Source organism: Saimiri boliviensis, chromosome 13 (assembly GCF_048565385.1).
Source record: "Saimiri boliviensis isolate mSaiBol1 chromosome 13, mSaiBol1.pri, whole genome shotgun sequence".
NCBI lineage: Eukaryota > Metazoa > Chordata > Mammalia > Primates > Cebidae > Saimiri > Saimiri boliviensis.
The window spans coordinates 12,801,181-12,821,576 of NC_133461.1; the positions used below are offsets into that span (position 1 = coordinate 12,801,181).

A 20,396-nucleotide genomic window follows, 5' to 3' on the forward strand; every position below is an offset into this window, starting at 1 on the left:
CAGGAATGAAGCTTACTTGAATCTACTGAACTAAATTTTTGATGTATTATCTAATTTGGTTTAACTGGTATTTTGTAGAGGATTTTGGGGTCTAGGTTCATTAGAGATACTAACTTGTAGTTTTGTTTTTTGGTAGGGGGTCTTTGCTGACTTTTAGTATTATAGTTATGCTGGTTTTATAGAATTAGGTAGGGGTCCCTACTACTCAATTTTTGGAAATAGTTTCAGTGGAATTAACACCCATTCTTCTTTGTACATCTGGTAGATTGTACATCTGGTACATTGGTTGTGAATTCAGTCTTTTCTTGGACAGTAGTTTCTTATTACTGCTTCCATTTCATAATTTGATATTTGCCTAGTCAGGTTTTTTACTCTTCCTGATTTAATCTTGGAAGACTGTTTCCAAAATATGTCCACTTCTTCTTGATTTTTCTAGCTTGTAAGCATAGAGGTGTAAATAATAGTATCTATGGATCATTTGTATTTCTGTGTGATCAGTTGTGATGCGACCTCTGTCATTTCAAATCTTGTGTACTTGGATCTTTTCTCTTTTTCTTCATTAATCTAGCTAACGGTCTGTTAATCTTGCTTATTTCATCTAAAAACCATCTTTTGGTTGCACTGTTTTTTTTTTTTTTTTTTTTTTTTTTTTTTTTTTTTTTTTGGTATGGAATTTTGTGTCTCAATTTCATTCTGTTCCACTACAATTTTAATTATCTCTTTGTTCTACTATCTTTGTTTTAATATCTTTGATATTAGTGTTTTTCTTGTTTTTCTAGTTAGAACTTTCAAGTGTGATGTTAGATCTCTAACTTGAGATTTTTCTAAATTTTTGAGGTAGACATGTAACACTATAAATTTTCTGCTTGTTTTTTGCTGCTTCCTAAGGATTTTTTTTATGTTGTGTCTGTTTTCATTTATTTCAGAAAGTTGTTTGATTTTTGCATTAAATTTACAGTTTCCTCCAAAGTCATTTGGGAACAAGTTGTTTAATTTCCATGTAATTGTGTGGTTTTGGGAGATATTCTTAGTATTTATTTCTATTTTCATTGCACTTTGGTCTGAGAGTATGATTGGAGTGATTTCAATTGTTTTGAATTAACAGAGATTTGTTTGATGGCTACGTATGTGGCTAATCTAGGAATATGTTTAATGTGTGGATTAGAAGAATGTATAGACTGATTGATTGCTGGAGTGTTCTGTAGATGTCTGTTAGGACAAATTAGTCTAGTGTCAAATTTTAAGTCTAGAATTTATTTGTTACCTTTTTGACTTGATGATCTGTCTATTGACGTCAGTAGGATGTCGAAGTCCCCAAACTATTACTGTGTGGTTGTCTAACTCTTTTTATAGGTCTAGAAATAATTACTTTATGACTCTGGGTGCTCCATTGTTGGTTACATAAACAAATATAAGTGTATTTTATATATACATATGTATATATTCAAAAAGAAGAGTTAACATATATTATTTATACATATATATTATTTAACATATAGCTAACATAATTTAACATAAATTTAACATATATCATTTATACATTATATATATATATATATATATAAATAGTTAAATCTTCTTTTTGAATTGAATTCTATATCTTATGTTATGTCTTTCTTTGCCCTTTTATTACTGCTATTGGTTTAAAATTTATTTTATCTAATAAATAATAGTGATCCCTACACTTTTTTTGTTTTTTGTTTGCATGACAGACCTTTCTTCAACTTTTTAGGTTTAGCCTATGGATGCCATTACCAGTGAGATTGATCTCTTGAGGACAGCCAGCAGATGTAAGGATCTTATCTTTTTATCCACCTTGAAATTCTGTTCATTTTAATTGTAGCATTTAGCTCATTTATATACAAGGTCGATATTGATATGTGAGATAGATTTTGATTCTATAAAGAAGTTTTTAGCTCATTACTTTGTAGTTTCAATTAGGTTGCTGCTTTACAGGGTCTATGATCTATGCACTTAAATGTTTATTTGTGATAGCAGGTATTGTTCTTTCATATCCATTTTTAAAACTCCATTGAGGACCTCTTGTAAGACTGGTCTAGTGGTAGCAAATTCTCTTAGTGCTGGATTGTTTGAAAAAGAATTTATTTCTCCTTCGCTTATAAAGCTTAGTGTGGTGGGATGTGAAATTCTTGGTTGGAATTTCCTTTCTTTCTTTCTCTCTCTCTCTTTTTTTTTTTTTTTTTTTTTTTTTTAGAATGCTGATGGCAGGCCCACAATCTCTGTGACTTGCAAGATTTCCACTGAGAAATCTGCTGTAAACTTGATGGAGTCTCTTTTTATGTAATCTGACTTTTTCTCTTGCTGCCTTATTACTTTTTCTTTAGCATTGACCTTGGACAATCTAGTAAGTATATGCCTTGGTGATCCTCATTTCGTATAGTAACTCGCAAGTGTTCCTTGGATTTCTTATATCTGGATGCCTACCTCTCTAAAAAGATTAGGGAAATTTTCTTGAATTATTCTCTCAAATATATTTTCCAGGTGGTTTACTTTCTTCTTCTTCTTTTCTTAAGATGCCAATAATTTGTTGCTTTGATCACTTTGCGTAGTCCCATATTTCTCAAAAAGGCTTTGTTCATTTTTGTAAATTATTTTTTCTTTATTTTTGTCTGGCTGGATTAGTTTAAAACACTGGTCTTCAAGCTCTGAAATTTTTTATTTTGCTTAGTCCAATCTACTTAGATAACTTTAATTATATTTTCAAGGGGTGCATTCACTAAGAGAGAATCCAGTGGGTTGCCACCAAGCACCCAAGGTGTGCCTAGATGTGGAGCTAGGAAGACTCCTTGGTTAGGAAAACACCTAGATTAGGCAAACTCCTAATCTAGGAAATTGGGTGCTCCCAGTGTGATATATGCCTGGACATAAAGTACAGAGGGTCTTACTGTACCACAATCTCTGTACAGCATGGGTGGGGCAGCTCAGGCTGGAAATCCAGAGGAAAGGGTGCTCTGGCTGCCTCCAAATATACTTTAGCATAAAGTGGAAAGGGTACAACTGTACCATGATCTTTGTGCAGTAAAGGTCAGGCTATCAATCTGGGCAAACAGGTGCTCTGAACACCTGGAGATCTGCCTGGGTGTGGAGTGAAGAGGGCCCCACTTCACCACAGTGTCTCCACAAGAAGGATAGAATAGCTCAGGCTACTTATCTGGGTGAGTGGATGCTCTGACAGCCCTGAGATCTGTCCGGATGTCAAGTAAAGAAGGCCCCATTGAACCACAATCTCTGCACAGGAAGGGTGGGGTGGCTCAGGCTGTTCGTCCAGACAAGTGGTTGCTTCAAATGCCTGGAAATATGCCTAGGTATGGAGTGGAGAGGGTACCCTTGCTCCAGGATCTTTTTATGAGCCAGGCAATGTCATGTGGGCTGTTTACCTACATCCTCCTCCAGGGAATCTGGGGTGTCCTTCATGGTACCAGTGGATTCCCATTGGTGAATACTTCTTAAATTAAAGCTAAATAATTCATCTTTATGCATTATCTTGCTTTTTCCAAGCGACTGAGACATGCTAAAAGCCTCTAGTCCACCACCTTGGGGAAAAAAAGTAATTCATTTTAATTATATTTGTGAGTTAATAAATTGGCTGCAAGACTGAAATTGCTACAGTGCTATGCTGCATTAGGACATTTTCTTCTTTTAAATGGTAAATTTATAGAGTCAAGAAAAATAATTATAATAATACTAAAAATAAAATGAAAATATAAGTAATTTTAAATAATATATTTGATTGGTAGTTAAATGTTTTTTATCAAATGGCAATTAGATAATGGATTTTAGTCAAATTAATTTTAGGGGATTTGAATTATATATAACCGATAATTAAGACAATATATTCATTTAAGTTTTAAGGCAATTTGATAGGTAATTTGTACATGCCTATGTGTGATATCTATATCTATATCTATATCTGTATGTTACATTTGTTCTTCTCCCTTAAGTATTATTTCAATTTTAAGAAAAACCACAACAATCAGTTTTTAAATTTCCATTCATTGAAAAAATACTTACATTTTGTACTCAAAATAACTGCTGACATGTTTTTAAACAGGATGTTTAAATAAGCAGTAAACAAGCCAGCTGGCTCTGACAACTTTCCGTAAAGAGTTGGTAGGATATTGCTGAAAATATATGTGATCTGGATACAGATAAACTCAGTGTCCAGATTTAGGGCCCTGGAGAAAGTTAAATAACTTCATTGAATTTCACTTTCCACATTTATAAAATAATAAAAATAAACGAACACCTTCCTGAGTATTGGTAACTGTTTAAATGGGATAGAATATGCTAAACTTTATATAATATTATATAAATCTATCACTTGAGTTTTAACACATTCAACTCATAATTTAAGAGAAAGACAAGTGAGTGACACAATTTGAGACAAATGTCAAACTCTAATTCCATCAGCTATGGCTAAGCATAGCTTTTACAAATCCCAATCATAGCTGCTGAGAGCTAATGTCTGATGATGAAAAGAATAGTGACCAGGTCCTCAAAAAAAAAGTGTTAATGGCAAGACAGAAAAATTGGAAAATATAAAGGAAGTTGACAAGACAATGAAAGGAAAAATACAGTGACAGAAAGGCTTATTTACTTGCCTTCTTGTTATTAGTGAAACACCAATGAATCTTAATACACTAAATTATTTTTTTTTAATTATTGGTTTATTATCACAGGGAATAAAATAATTAGAAATAAGTGACATTATAATTTTTAAAATGTATTTTAAAATTGATTTGTTTTTCTCCCTTTTTTATTATTGTTGTTTGCTATGGGTTACCCAGATCCTGGAACAGGTCAAAAGTTTATACTTATAGGGCCAGCTAACTTACAGAAGTCTTCTAAAGCATGAAATACCAGAATATTTTATCATTAAAAATAACCACCATGTAAGTCACTGAGCATTAGAATTATTTTCTCGAATACCACTATGTAGAACTTCCAATACTATATTGCATAGGAGTGGCGAGAAAGGGCAGAGCAATCAGGCAAGAAAAAAAAAATTAAGTATATCCAATTAGAAAAGGAGGAAGTCAAGTTGTCTCTCTTTGCAGACGACATGATTATATATTTAGAAGATGCCATCGTCACAGCCCAAAATCTCCTTAAACTGATAAGCAACTTCAGCAAAGGCTCAGGATGCAAAATCAATGTGCAAAAATCACAAACATTCCTATACACCAATAACAGACTTAAAGAGAGCCAAATCAAGAATGAACTGCCATTTGCAATTGCTACAATGAGAATAAAATATCTAGGAATACAACTAACAAAGAATGTACAGGACCTCTTCAAGGAGAACTACAAACCACTGCTCAACAAAATAAGAGAGGACACAAACAGATGGAGAAATATTCCATGCTGATGGTTAGGAAGAATCAATATTGTGAAAATGGCCATACTGCCCAAAGTAATTTATAGATTCAATGCTATCCCCATCAAGCTACCAATGACCTTCTTCACAGAACTAGAAAAAAACCACCTTAAACTTCACATGGAACCAAAAGAGAGCCCACATGGCCAAGTCAATTCTAGGCAGAAAGAACAAAGCTGAAGGCATCACACTACCTGACTTCAAACTATACTTCAAGGCTACGGTAATCAAAACAGCATGGTACAGATACCAAAACAGAGATATAGACCAATGGAACAGAACAGAGGCCTCAGAGGCAATGCCACACATCTACAACCATATGATCTTTGACAAACCTCACAAAAACAAGCAATGGGGAAAGGATTTCCTGTTTAATAAATGGTGTTGGGAAAACTGGCTAGTCATGTGCAGAAAGCAGAAAGTACCTTACACTAAAATTAACTCCAGATGGATTAAAGACTTAAACATAAGACCTAACACCATAATAATCCTAGAAGAAAACCTAGGCAAAACCATTCAGGACATAGGCATAGGCAAGGACTTCATGACTAAAACACCAAAAGCATTGACAACAAAAGCCAAAATAGACAAATGGGATCTAATTAAACTCCAGAGCTTCTGCACAGCAAAAGAAACAATCGTTAGAGAGAATCAGCAACCAACAGAATGGGAAAAAAGTTTTGCAATCTACCCATCTGACAAAGGTCTAATATCCAGAATCTACAAAGAACTAAAACAAATTTACAAGAAAAAAAACAAACAAGCCCATTCAAAAGTGGGAAAAGCCTACAAACAGACACTTTTCAAAAGAAGACATATATGAGGCCAACAAACATGAAAAAATGCTCATCACTAGTCATTAGAGAAATGCAAATCAAAATTACACTGAGAGAGCATCTCACACGAGTTAGAATGGTGATCATCAAAGAATCTGGAGACAACAGATGCTGGAGAGGATGTGGAGAAATAGGAACACTTTTACACTGTTGGTGGGAGTGTAAATTAGTTCAACTATTGTGGAAGACAGTGTGGCGATTCCTCAAGGATCTAGATATAGAAATTCCATTTGACCCTGCAATTCCATTACTGGGTATATATCCAAAGGATTATAAATCATTCTATTATAAGGACACATGCACACAATTGTTTATTGCAGCACTGTTTACAATAGCAAAGACTTGGAACAAACCCAAATGCCCATCGATGATAAACTGGACAGGGGAAATGTGGCATATATACACCATGAAATACTATGCAGCCATCAAAAACGATGAGTTTGTGTCCTTTGTAGGGACATGGATGAACCTGGAAACCATCATTCTCAACAAACTGACACAAGAACAGAAAATCAAATACCACATATTCTCACTCATAGACAGGTATTCAACAATGAGAACACATGGACACAGTGAGGCGAACATCACACACTGGTGTCTGTAGAGGGAAACTAGGGGAGGGACAACAGGGGATGGGAATTTGAGGAGGGATAACATGGGGAGAAATACCAGATACAGGTGATGAGAGGAAGGCAGCAAACCACATTGCCATGTATGTACCTATGCAACAATCTTGCATGTTCTTCACATGTAGTCCAAAGCCTAAAATGCAATAAAATATATATATTTTAAAAATACCACTATGTAGTTGTTATTAAGGTCACTCTCCATGTTAGTGCCTACAGAATGACCTGAGTCTTTTTATTTGTGTCCTAGGATGCTACAGTATGGACAAAACATAAATGCATATATTTCCTAAGGTATTTTAATTGTGACAAAGCCATCTATGTTAATGAAATGCTGTATAATAAATGTGTTTTTACATATGCGTTTATAATAGATTTTGTTTCTGTAGGGTAGTTTAGTGAAATAGTTGCTGTCAAATTGCCTTCCATAGCACTTTTTCATTACCTCTATGACAGAATAGTCTATTTACTCCCTTGGCAATAAAAAATACTGTCAATCTTTGTAATTTTTAAAAGACACTTGAAATAAAATTACTAGTTATTATTTTTAATTAAAATTACCATGATTTGTGTTGAAGATACATTTGTATGTTTATTGAAGATTATTGTTCAATTTCACTACTAATTTCTTCTGATTTTCTTATTTGGGTGAATTTTTAGATGTCAGACATAATTTTTACTGATATGTGTGTGGTGTTTATTTTCAGACACTTGGCTTTTAAATTAATGGTTTCTTCTTGTTTTGCCATTTTAAGTTTCTATATAGTGGAAAGATAACATTACTAATGTTTTTATTATTATTATACTTTAAGTTCTGGGATACATGTGCAAAACGTTCAGGTTCGTTACACAGGTATATGTGCTGTGGTGGTTTGCTGCATGCATCAGCCTATCATCTAGGTTTTAAGCACCATATGCAAGGATAGCATTAGGACAAATAAAAAACATTGTTTATCTTTATAGTACCTGTCATCTGTGTCAGTCCTAGATATCATATCTCATATCCAGTATTTTTAAAATACGGACTCATATTTTCTTCACACTTATTTATTTATTTGCATGTAATGTGTTCCGCCTAAAATTTCTTCTCTATTAAATATTTATGTGCTATGATATAGTGATAGCACACAGTAAATACCTGTTTTAAATGTTTCTGTATTAACATTTTATAAGCTTTTACCAAAACAACTTAAATACATTTTTAAGAACTAGTATGCTTCAAGACCATGTGAGAAGTCTTTAGATTATGCTATCCTGACCACACCTGGTTGGACTAAGTCTAAATATCTTATTGAAGGCACATTTAGAGTCTATGATATAAAGTAGATAAACTTTCTGATTAAAAGTCTATTTTTCAAAGGACAGATGAGAGCTTGCATGTTTGGCTTTCTATTTCTGCTTGTTCAGTTAGTGAGATCCAAACTTCATTAGCCAGTCTTGTCTGCAGTTAATCATTAGATATACATTTCTTAATTATGTGATTTAAAAAATTGGTGGCTCTGAATTATAATATTTGAATTCAAATTTTTATTTAGAGTAAGTCAAGGAAATCCTGGCTCCTGCAATTTCAAGCTCTGTTCCTTAGCCTGCTGGCAAGTGATAACTGTGGAATTCCCCCAGGCTGCATATGAAAACAGACCAGAATGTCACTGTACAGCTATGAAACACCACCTGTGTTTCAGGAATTGTCCATCCTGCCACAGCTTTACTGCTGTGGGGACCTCAGATAACTCTGAGAATAACTTTGACTCACATATGAATAGTGGTGTATTTAATTTTGAGCCTCTCTGTTCTTATACAATCATGTTCCCTTTACTATGTAATTTCTCTCCCAAACATAAAAAAAAATACTCAGATGTGTTTCTCCTGTTATAAAGAAAATACTTTAGAAGTAATCCCAAAGCTTATCTGATAACCAGCCCCGTCAGTACCATCAAGTCTGCATTCTTGGCTGTGGCATAGCAGTAGAGATTGCTGGATTTAGGCTATCAGCTGTTCATGCTATATCCTCTTCTAGGAAGGGGACGTATTTCTTAAGTAATTTACATTCACTAGTGCTTGTATATGTTTGATATTGATCATCTATTTAATGAAATAAGTTTCCTGTTAATGATACTCTACATAAAACATGTAGTTTCATACTGTATCTTCTTCAGAAAATTTAATCCTGTCTCAGTGGATAGTTCTCATTGCTCTTTAATGGTACTGTAATAATCAGGGTGGCAAATGCTGACCCACCCTTGCTCCCTTAGACTCTAAGATTAGCCCTTGGGACATCATGTTTACTGGTACGCTCAGGCCATAAACTGTGTTTGCAATCCTTAGTGCAGCTGGATATTTTATAAACACCAAGATAAAAATTGACGTCTCATAAAATGTTAGATTCTTACCTAAACCCTAGACTATGTCATAGAGAGAACGGTGAATTATTTAAATAAATATTTTAAACAGGTATCGCCACATTTATTGATACTGTAAAAAAATATGAAGGGGAAAATATATAAGCATGCCTCAGAGGTTTTTTGAAAAATTTCTTTTTTTTTTCTTATTGAGTAACATCTGTAAACACCTAGAAATGTTTTTCTCTACCTGAAAAAAAAAAAAAAAAAACTTTTTCCACATTATCGGGTTCCTGCTATCCACAGATCTATTTTCCCAGGTTTATCTCTTCAAGATTTGTTAATAAATTATTGATTCCTTCTAGCATTCACAGCCACATAGGATGTGCATTTGTGCGTGTGTGTGTTTGCATGAAGATGCACGGGTATGTGTGTGTACATGTATGTGCATGAATGTGCACATGCACATGTGTGTATATGTGTGTGTGTGCCTGTGTATCCCGACTACTGCTCACATAGCTTTCATCATTTCATTCCTCAAAAATAAGAGAAAGTAAAGAAACTGAGACGACAATGACCAAAATGTCTATCAGAATTAACAGAATGATAGAATAATCCTGCCCCACATAGACTGTCTTGTAATATTGGCATAATACAAGAAACTTTTTATATTTTTCAGTGTGTCCTTAATTTAGTTCAAAAATGATTTTTAACTAAATAACAGCTTGAGTAAACAGCATAGAGAATAAATATGTATCTTATAATAAACAACTTTTATATCAAATCTAATTATAAACATGAACAAAATAATATATTTTAGGTAATAAATAAACCAAGGAAAAGAAGGTTACTTATTAAAATTTAGACATTGCTCTCTCATTATGTATTTTACTTGATTTCTGAGGAGAAATGACCAAATCAAGAAACAGCCAGTAGGCATAGACACACAGTGGAAAATCATTTCTCTTTTTAGTAAGTTTTGTGTCTGCTTTAAATTGATCATTTGTTTCATCAGCTAATCCCCAAACAGAGGGCATGTCCTCTCTACTTGCAAAATTCTTGTACATAAGTTGAATTCTCTTTTTATCAACTCAGGCCAATAAGTACTTTATTTTGTTTTTGCTTGTTGTTAGGGAAAAGGAAAAAAAAAAGATAATCAGCTCATACTACTTGCTTAGCTGTCTGCATTTTAATTTCAGACTATGAATGACCATCAGAGTGCCCTTATGATATTTTGCACAAAAGGCTCAGTGTTCATGACTCTACTCAGAGAACCCAAAATAGCATTCAGTAAGCAGTGACATACTGATAGTGTTATGGTACTAAAAGCACCAGCGTCTGAAACTCTGGGCAATGGGACACATCGAGAGTTTGCTGAGAAGACTGTGAAGCAAAAATGAAAGTTTTTCCTACTATTCCTCATGTGTCTAACATGAAGTTTGCTGTTCAGTTTTCACAGAACTCCTAAGAAGCTGAAGTTACACAGGTAAGAGTATGTTAATCAGGCATATTATAAATTACATGCATCATCTTGTAATGAGTCCATAGGTCAAAAAGTATTTGACAAACTGTTGCTAGGCAAATATGCTAAAAATATTAAGGAAAATATTTATATAGGAAATAAGGAAGCTATTCTAAAAACTGTTAAAACCATGATATGTAAGGAACTTCCTCAAAACAAATATTTGTGAGAACAGTTTGTAACACAGATTGTGGGGGCGGGGGAGGAAGTTACTTCTATGTTAGAATATTTAAAACTTCTCAAGTTTCTGGGAGGGAATGAATCAACCTTTCTTTGCATGTGTTTCTTTCTTTGCACGTTTTTCTTCGTCCAGGTTTTTTCTTTTCATTCATCATGTATTTATCACATATATTGGCTAATATGAACAATAGAGTTGTCATCCTTAAGTATATGAGAAAAAAATATTTATATAAATAATAAATAGTAAAAAGTTAAAGAATTTTATAATCATTTCAATAAAATTAAAATATTAGCAGTAGTATGAATATAAACACATATATGTCTAAAATTGTACACACATATTAATTTGCCTATGTATTAACAATTGCATATAACACAAAAGCTAATTTATGAAACATGTAAGGTAGTATTTCAGAAATTTAGAAATAATAAAAGTAAAAATGAAGAAAATGCATACTGTAAAACATATTCAATATTGTTTCTATTAAAATTTGTTACATGCAATTTTAATTGAATTACTAATTATAATAAAATATTTCAAAATAAGTTTACTGAAGGAATTTAACAAATATATGAAATATAAAAACATGTGATATATTTACCAACAAAAAAATTGTAAATAGAATGTCAAAGGTTTTCTTTAGATTATGCCAATTTATATTTTATCTCTATGAATTCACTTGTTGAATCAATGTATCTGTAAAAACAGTCATTATTTAAAGTATTTGAAAATTTGGTAACATATTTATGTTTTAGATATAGTTACAATATTAATTAGAATTATTTGCATTCATATATTTTTTTTCCAATTCTCATTATTGTAACTATCAGAAGTATGCATACTTACTATAATTTTTAATTTGAAAGTATTTAAATTTCAATGTAATATGAATATTTATATTGGCCAAATCAAATAACTGACAAATTTATTTCTAAAAGGAATAAACATTTCATAATTGTGTATAACTATTAAATTTTTAAAGTAATCAATTTGTGTAATTTAGAAACCACGAGATCGCCTTTTCTTTACCTGTGTTTTTCACTTTTCCAAGCCTTTATAAGAGTGAATGAAATGCTCAGATCAACCTATAAATGTCTGAATTTTATAGTCTCATGTATTATTAAATTCTTTATGCTCCAGTGAAATATTTATAATTTTATGCACATACACATCTGCATATATCTAAAAGCATATGTATTCTACTTATTTTTTCATTTTGTTTTGTTTTTCACTTTGGAATGTTTGTAAGGTACATTTCCTCAAGAAACTTAGAATTCATTTTGATTAAATTATCATATATTGAAGATGTTTTAAAATGGTGTGCCCAGATGCCTCTTATGCATTCTTAAGAAGTCAGATCCATCTTTCAGGAATTTCTCATGCTAGAACTACATATAATCTAATAAATGATCATTGATAACTAAATATAAACTGATCATTTTTTGCCTCCCATGATCTTTGCATGTACTCTTAAATATAAGTTATATTTAAAACTTTATGTAACAATATTCAACATGTTAGTTAATAGTAATGTTACAGGAATAAATGTGTGACACTGTTTAAAAGGAGATATTGATCTTTCTATATATCTTCTTTACATTTGAATTTATTGCTACTAACAAGTAGAATTCATTGCTATTAACCAAGTGTTTAAGAACCATGTTTGTGAATGAGAAGAATTTGTTGTCATGATTATTTCTTTGAACATCCATAATCTTCTATCACCTGTATCTTTGCTTTGGGGAAACAAATTGAAATTGAAACACAGCTAAATATGGAACCTAACAATAATCCCACAGGAATCCTTTCTATCAATGGTGAAGACGGCTCCTGATTTACAAAATGAGTGCCTTTGCAAAAGTGACTAGAAAGAGGTTTGCTACCTTAAAATCAAATCAAATCAAAACAAAATAAACTGTACCCTTAAAGAGTTATTTTTACCCACTCTCACCACCTTTCAATTGAGATAACACAGCTAAATGCTCTACCCGTCAAAATGTATAACAAATCAATTTCCTTTTCAAATGATGCCTACCCTCTTGAATATTCTGATATGATTCATTAAGAAAATGCTTGTCTGGCTTTAAAACATGCTCTAGAATTAATAAAGCACATATTTTTGTCAAATTTTGTCACATGAATTACTCAATAATTATATTCAGAATCATTAAAGTATGTCTTAAGATTAAGGCAAAACATTTTCAGAAATCCTGCTTTGGCACATCAAGTGAAATTTAAAATGCTATTTTAGAACAGTGGCTTTTCAACATACCAGAGCAGTAGATCCACCATTTATCTGTTCTTTAATTCTAAAATGTTACATGATAAATGAAATTTGCAAATGTGTAAGATAGTGTAATAAAGTAGGGATAAATTTGGCACATCAGTATTGGCTTAAAATAACCTAGGCAATTTTTTCTGTGGGCAAAATTTAGGAATGTCATTCCTGTGGAAATGAGCAAACTATACATATATCACAGAAAAAAAAGTCACTATTTTTCTGCCTTTAAGTTGTGTTATAGTTAAATTGTTTCAGAGAGTTTGCCATCTATTTTATTCCTAAAAAGCTCTGGTGGAGAATATATTACTTTCTTTGCTAAAGAGATAATACTACTAAACATAAAGATAAACATAAAATGTAACTAGAAGACACATAAAGGTAAAGAGCAAAGGATATATAAACATCTCTTTAAATTTTCAAAATAGTAGTGTCATTTGTCACTAAGAAAATACTTCTTGGACAGTGCTTGAAATTGCTCTAGAACGGGTAAAGCAAAATATCTCTTTCCCTATAGCATTTGGTGACAAATAAATGGGCTACAATATCACTTTTCAAATGATATTGTAAATCGTCTCCTTCTAAATAAGTCTTTTGTTTGGGTGGGGCTATGTAAGACATTGGTTTCTTTATTATTATTTTCTCTCTTTTATTGAATGCCTATAGAATTACCTAGCTCTATAGGCATCTGAAAATTTGACTCCAAATATTTTGGTTATTAATAAATAAGCATATTTATGTGCTCAAAAGCATGTGCATACCTGGCTACATATTTCTCTACTAACAAATGATTTTGAATGTATGTGTGTAACCCGTTGATAATTTTAAGACCACATAAATTATTTATAAAATTTTCATGTCATTGTATGCAATATGGATTTAATGAAACCGCTTATATGAAATTTAATTTAAACTATTTTTTAAAATATAGAGTAATGTTGCCATTTTCTGTACATGTATGTATATATGTATATACACACACATATAAAAGAATGTGTGCCTTTTAAATCAGTGTTTAAAACACAATTCTTAACTCACAAATACGTTTTCTATGAGATTATAATTATATAATTGAGGTTTTTTTTGTGGAAAAAAGGAAAAAGCAATGCACTCTTGAGAGGGTGAGTTAAATACTAAAATCTCAGCAAGATATTAATTAATTGACTCTCAAACATTATGCAACAAAACATTAGAACATTAGGGTTGCCAGATTTTTTAAAAAAGTAAGGAATTATTACATATAAAAACATGATCCCTTTCAACAACATTTGCTAATCTGTATACCTATTGACAATTTGGAGCAGGTTCAGAGTCCACATAATTTAAAATTTTAGGAATAAAATCACATCCATTTAGTCAATAATCCCAGTCATGCATCCAGATTGTACTAAATGCTGTTACATTTCAGCACTAAAAAAAAAAAAAAAGTATGTTTAGTCTACCTGGCACCAATTTCAAAGAATTTAAAACTTAAGATATCCTGTCTTTATTTTTAAATCCAACTTGTAACATGAATTAACTATATTCACAACAGTTTAATAACATTCATGACTGTTTTCCTTCCTTAAATTGATACATCTTTTTAATCTGTTACATATAAACCTTGGAGGTATACTTTACTGTCTTCTATGTTTAAAAAAAAAGGCATTTTTGGTTTGTTTTATGCTATACACATTTTTATTAATATTTAAGGTGATATACTTAAATTTCTCATTGTATCAATTAAAGAATAGAAATTTATTGATCCTATATTCATTACATTCATGTTAAAACAATTTATTAAAGTATTTATAGGATGTTTCCCATATTCATTTTTATTGCAAATTGACAATTTATAATTGAATAAATTTATGAGATATAAACTGATGTTAGAAATCATGAAAACAATATGAAATAATTAAATCAGGCTAGTTAATATATCCATCACCTCAAATATTTAACTTTTTTTTTTTTTTTGGTGAGAACATTTGAATTTTCCACTCTTTGTAATATTGAAATGTACAATGCTCTACTATTAACTATAGTCACCACACTGTCTAGTAGAACCCCCTCCAGAATGTAAAACATATTCTTCCTGTCTGAGATTTGACCTTCAGTTCTTCTGCCCCACCCCACTTAACTACTATTCTACTTAATGCCTCTATGAGTTCCATTGTTTTAGATTCTACATAAGATGACAAAATGTAGTATTTACCTTTCTTTGCTTGGCTAAATATTACTCAGTCATTCTTCATACACAGCTAATTGCAGACAATAATAAAATAATATTCCCCAAATATACAATAATAGCATTATTTTGCTAAGCTAGTCCATCTGGCTCCACATTTTATCTTCATAATACTTTTTATTAATCATTAAATAGTCTGAATAAGCTCAACAACATAAAATTTTAAAAATATAAATTTATTTTAATTTAATATGCAGAAAATATAAAAAATATAAATATGAAACAAGCGATGCCAATTTTTTTACATTATATGCTTTATGGAAGAGAGACTAAACAAACATTGAATTTTATATTATGCAATTTGAAACTAAAATAATTCTTATCTCAGATAGAAATCCAGAGTATTTTATACCAAAATAATAATATATTCTCATTTACATTTTATAACATATCTTTGAAATGTACTTTCCATTTTAGTATTCAATATTTTATTTTAAATTAAACTAATTTTTTTTTTAATTTTCAATTTCAGGGAGTACATGTGCTGGCTTGTTACATGTGTAAATTCCGTGTTGATGCAATTTGGGGTACAAATTATATCATAACCCAGGTAGTGATTATATTACCTGACGGATAATTGTTTGATTTTCATCCTCCTCTCACCCCACCCTGAAGTGGCCCCAGTGGCTACTACCCCAGTGGCCATGTGTACTTAATGCTTAGTTTTCCACTTGTAAGTCGGAACATGCAGTATTTGGTTATCTGTTCTTGCATTAGTGTGCTTACATTAATGTCCTTGGGTCAAAGAACATGATCTCACTCTTTTTTATGGCTACATAGTAATCCATTGTGTAAATGTGTCATATTTTTGCTATCCAGTCCATTGTTGATGAGCATCTAGGTTGATTCTATGTCTTTGCTATTGTGAATAGTGCTGTGACGAATATATTTGTGCATATGTCTTTATGGTAGAATTATATATTCCTTCAAGTGTCTACCCACTACTAAGATTGCCGAGTTGAATGGTAGTTCAAAGATCTTTACCATATCTCCAAACTGCTTTTTATAGTGACTGAACTAATTTACATTCACATCAGCAGTATATAAGAATTTCCTTTTCTCTGCAAATATGCCAGCATCTATTATTTTCTGACTTAATAATAGCCATTCTGATTGGTATGAAATGGTATCTCATTGTGGCCTTGATTTGCATTTCTCTAATGATAAGTGATATTTGGAATTTTTTAATAGGCTTGTTGCCCATGTGCATGTCTTCATTTGAGAGGTGTCTGTTCATATCCTTTGCCCATTTTAAAATGGAGTTATTTGCTTTTTGCTTGATAATTTAAGTTAATTATAGATTCTGGATATTAGATGTTTGTCAGGTGCATAGTTTGTGAATATTTTCTCCCATTTTGTATGTTGTCTGTTTGTTTTGTTGATAGTTTCTTTTGCTGTGCAGAAGCTCTTTTGTTTAACTAGGTACGACTTATCAATTTTAATTTTTGTTGCAATCTTCTCAGTGTTTTTTTTATTCTGGTGTTCATGTGGAGTCTGATATGAAACCTTTGCCAGGGCCTATGTCCAGAATAGTATTTCCTAGGTTTTCTCCTAGGGTGTTTATAATTATAAGATTTACATTTACATATTTAATCAATCTTGAGTTCATTTTTTATACAGTGGAAGGAAAGAATCCAGTTTCAATATTCTGCATATGGCTAGCCAGTTATCCAAGCACCATTTGTTCAAAAGGAGTTCTTTCCATATTGCTTATTATGGATGGCTTTGTCAAAGATCAGATGGTTGTGGATGTGCAGTCTCTGCATTCTCTAACTTGTTCTACTGGTCTGTGGGTCTGTTTTTATATCATTACCATACTGTTTTAGTTACTGTAGCCTTGTAGTTCACTTTTAAGTCAGGTAGTGAGGTCTGATTTATCCAGCTTTGGTTTGTGTTTGTTTGTTTTTGTTTTTTTTGTATTTAAGATTGCTTTGGCTATTTGGGCACTTTTGTGACTCCATATAAATATTAGTATAATTTTTTTTCTAATTTTGTGAAAAATTTCAATGGTAGTTTGATAGAAATAACATTACAAAATGTAAATTGCTTGAGGCTTATGGCTATTTTAATAATATTGATTAACCCTATCCATGAGAATGGAATGTTTTTTCATTTGCTTGTGTTCTCTTTGATTTTCAGTATGTTTTGTAATTCTCATTGTAGAAATCTTTTACTTCCATGATTAGCTGTATTCCTAGGTATTTTATTGTACTTGCAGCTATTTAAATGGGATTGCAGTTTTGATTTGGCTCTCAGCTTGGATGTTATCGGTATATAGAAATGTTACTGATTTTTGTACCTTGATTTTATATCCGAAAACTTTGCTGAAATTTTTTTTTGTCTGTGCTTTGGTTATTTTCTTTCTTTCTTTCTTTCTTTCTTTCCTTCTTTCTTTCTTTCTTTTTTAAAGTTATTTATTTTACTTAAAGTTCTGGGGTACATGTGCAGATCATGCAGGTTTGTTACATAGGTATACATGTGCCATGGTGGTGGTTTGCTGCATTCATCTCCCCATCATCTACATTAGATATTTCTCCTAATGCTATCTCTCCCCAATTCCCCCACCCCCTGCCATTCCTCCTCTAGTCCCTTACCCCCCAGTCCCCAGTGTGTGATGTTCCCCTTCCTGTGTCTGTGCATTCTCATTGTTCAACACTCACTTATTAGTGAGAATATGCAGTGTTTGTTTTCCTATTCTTGTATCAGTTTGCTGAGAATGGCTAGCTGAGCAGCCTCTGGGCAGAGACTATGGCGCTTTTTTAGATATAAAATCATATTATCAGTGAAAAGAGATATTTTGACATTATTCCTTCCTGTACGTTTGCCTTTTAATTCTTTTTTTTTTCTTTTTTTCTTTTTTTTTTTTTTTTTTTTGATATGGAGTTTCACTCTTGTTACCCAGGCTGGAGTGCAATGGCGTGATCTCCGCTCACCGCACCCTTCGCCTCCTGGGTTCAGGAAATTCTGCCTCAGCCTACTGAGTAGCTGGGATTACAGGCACGCCCCACCATGCCCAGCTGCTTTTATTTTTAGTAGAGACGGGGTTTCACCATGTTGACCAGGATGGTCTCGATCTCTTGACCTCGTGATCCACCCGCCTTGGCCTCCCAAAGTGCTGGGATTACAGGCGTGAGCCACTGTAATTCTTTATTTTACCTTATTTCTCTGATTAGGACTTCCAAACCATGTTGAATAGGAGTGGTGAGAGTCAGTATCCTTGTCTTGTTCCAGTTCTCAAGGGGAATGTTTCCAGCTTTTGCCCATTCGGTATGATGTTTACTGTGAATTTGTCATAGATGGCTTTTATTATTTTTAGGTATGTCGCTTTTATGCCTACTTTTTCAGGGTTTTTAATAAGAAGGGATATTAAATTTTATCAAAAGCTTTTGGTGTCTATGGACATGATCATGTGATTTTTATATCTAGTTTTTCTTATGTGATGAATCACATTTATTTATTTACATATGTTAAACCAACATTAAATTCCAGAAAAAGAGCTCATTTTATTATGATGGATTAAATTTGATACGTTGCTGGATTCGGTTATAAGTTTGTTTGGGACTTTTGTATCTATGTTCACCAGGATATTGGACTGAGGTTTTCTTTTGTTGTTAAGTCTCTGACAGATTGCTGACCTTAAAAAACAAATTAGGAAGGAGACCATCCTCTTCAAATTATTGAAATAGTTTCAGTAAAATTGAGACCAGCTCTTCTTTATACATCTGGTATAATTTGGCTGTGAATTAATCTAGTCCAGGGATTTTTCTGTTGGGTAGGTTTTTAAAATTACTGATTCAACTTTGGAACTCACTATCGATTTGTCCAGCGTTTCATTTTCTTCCGTTTCAAATTATATAAAGATATAACTTGAGTGGTGATGTCTTTCCAGAAATTCATGTTTCTTCTAGGTTTACTATTATGTGTGCATGGAGTCTCTGTGGGTTTTTTTTGTTTGTTTGTTTTGCTTTGTTTTTTGTTTTTGTTTTTGTTTTTGTTTTTGTTTTGTATTTCTCTGGGGCCAATGGTAATGTCCCCTTTGACATTTCCAGTTGTTTTTATTTAGAGCTAACCTTTTTTTATTAGTCTTCTAGTGGTCTACTAATCGTATTCATTCTTTCAAAGAACAACTTTGGTTTTGTTGATGTTCTGTGTGTTTTTCATGTCTTCATTTCTTTCAGTGCAACAATTTTTGTTTGTTTTGTTTGTTTGTTTAGTTTTTTTAATGCTAGCTCTGGGGTTGGTTTGCTCCTATTTGTGTATTTCCTCTAGGTGTGATGTAAAGTTGTTAACTTAAGATCTTTCTAACTTTTTGATGGGGCTTTTAATACTAATAAACTAGTATTTACACTAGTAAATTTACACTAGTATTTACACTATAACTGCTTTAGCAGTGTTCCAGAGATTCTAGTGTGTTGTCTCTATATTTTTATTAATTTCAAAGAACTTCTTTCTTTCTGCCTTAATTTTATTGTTTACTTGGAGGTTATTCAGGAGCATTTTGTTTAATTTCCATCTAACTGTATGGTTTTGAGTGGTTTTCTTAGTGTTGATTTTTATTGTTTCAAGATTGTGATTCATATTACTTTGGGCTTTTTGAATATGCTGAGAATTGTTTTATGGCCAATTGTATCATTGATTTTAGAGCATGTGCCGTGTGCACATGAGAAGAATGTCTATTCTACTGCTGCTTGATGGAGTTCTATGTAGATGTCTGTTAGTTCCATTTTGTAAAGTGTCAAGTTTAGGTTTGAATATCTTTATTAGTTTTCTACATCATTCGTGTGTCTATTACTGCCATTGGGGTGTTAAAGTCTTCCAACTATGATTGTGTGTTTATCTAAGCTTCTTCGTAAGTCTTTAATACCTTGGTTTATAAATCTTGGTGCTCCAGTGTTGGGTACATATATATTTAGTATAGCTAAGTCTTCTTGTTGAATTGAACCATTTATCATCATGTTATGTCTTTCTTTGACCTTTTTGATAGTTATC

The 20,396-nt window shown here is 32.2% G+C and overlaps 1 protein-coding gene across 4 annotated transcripts in view; it reads left to right on the forward strand.

Moving 5' to 3' along the window:
* Window positions 1-20,396, forward strand: part of CDH19 (cadherin 19) — a 190,283-nt gene that overhangs the window by 83,655 nt on the left and 86,232 nt on the right. For 3 of the 4 annotated variants that reach the window (XM_010336734.3, XM_074383279.1, XM_074383280.1), the window contains exon 1: window positions 10,452-10,685. The exons of the other annotated variant lie outside the window; for it this stretch is intronic. The gene's annotated coding sequence lies outside the window, so the exon portion shown is untranslated. Of the gene's footprint in view, window positions 1-10,451; window positions 10,686-20,396 lie in introns of those variants that run through there. 4 annotated transcript variants of the gene reach the window in all.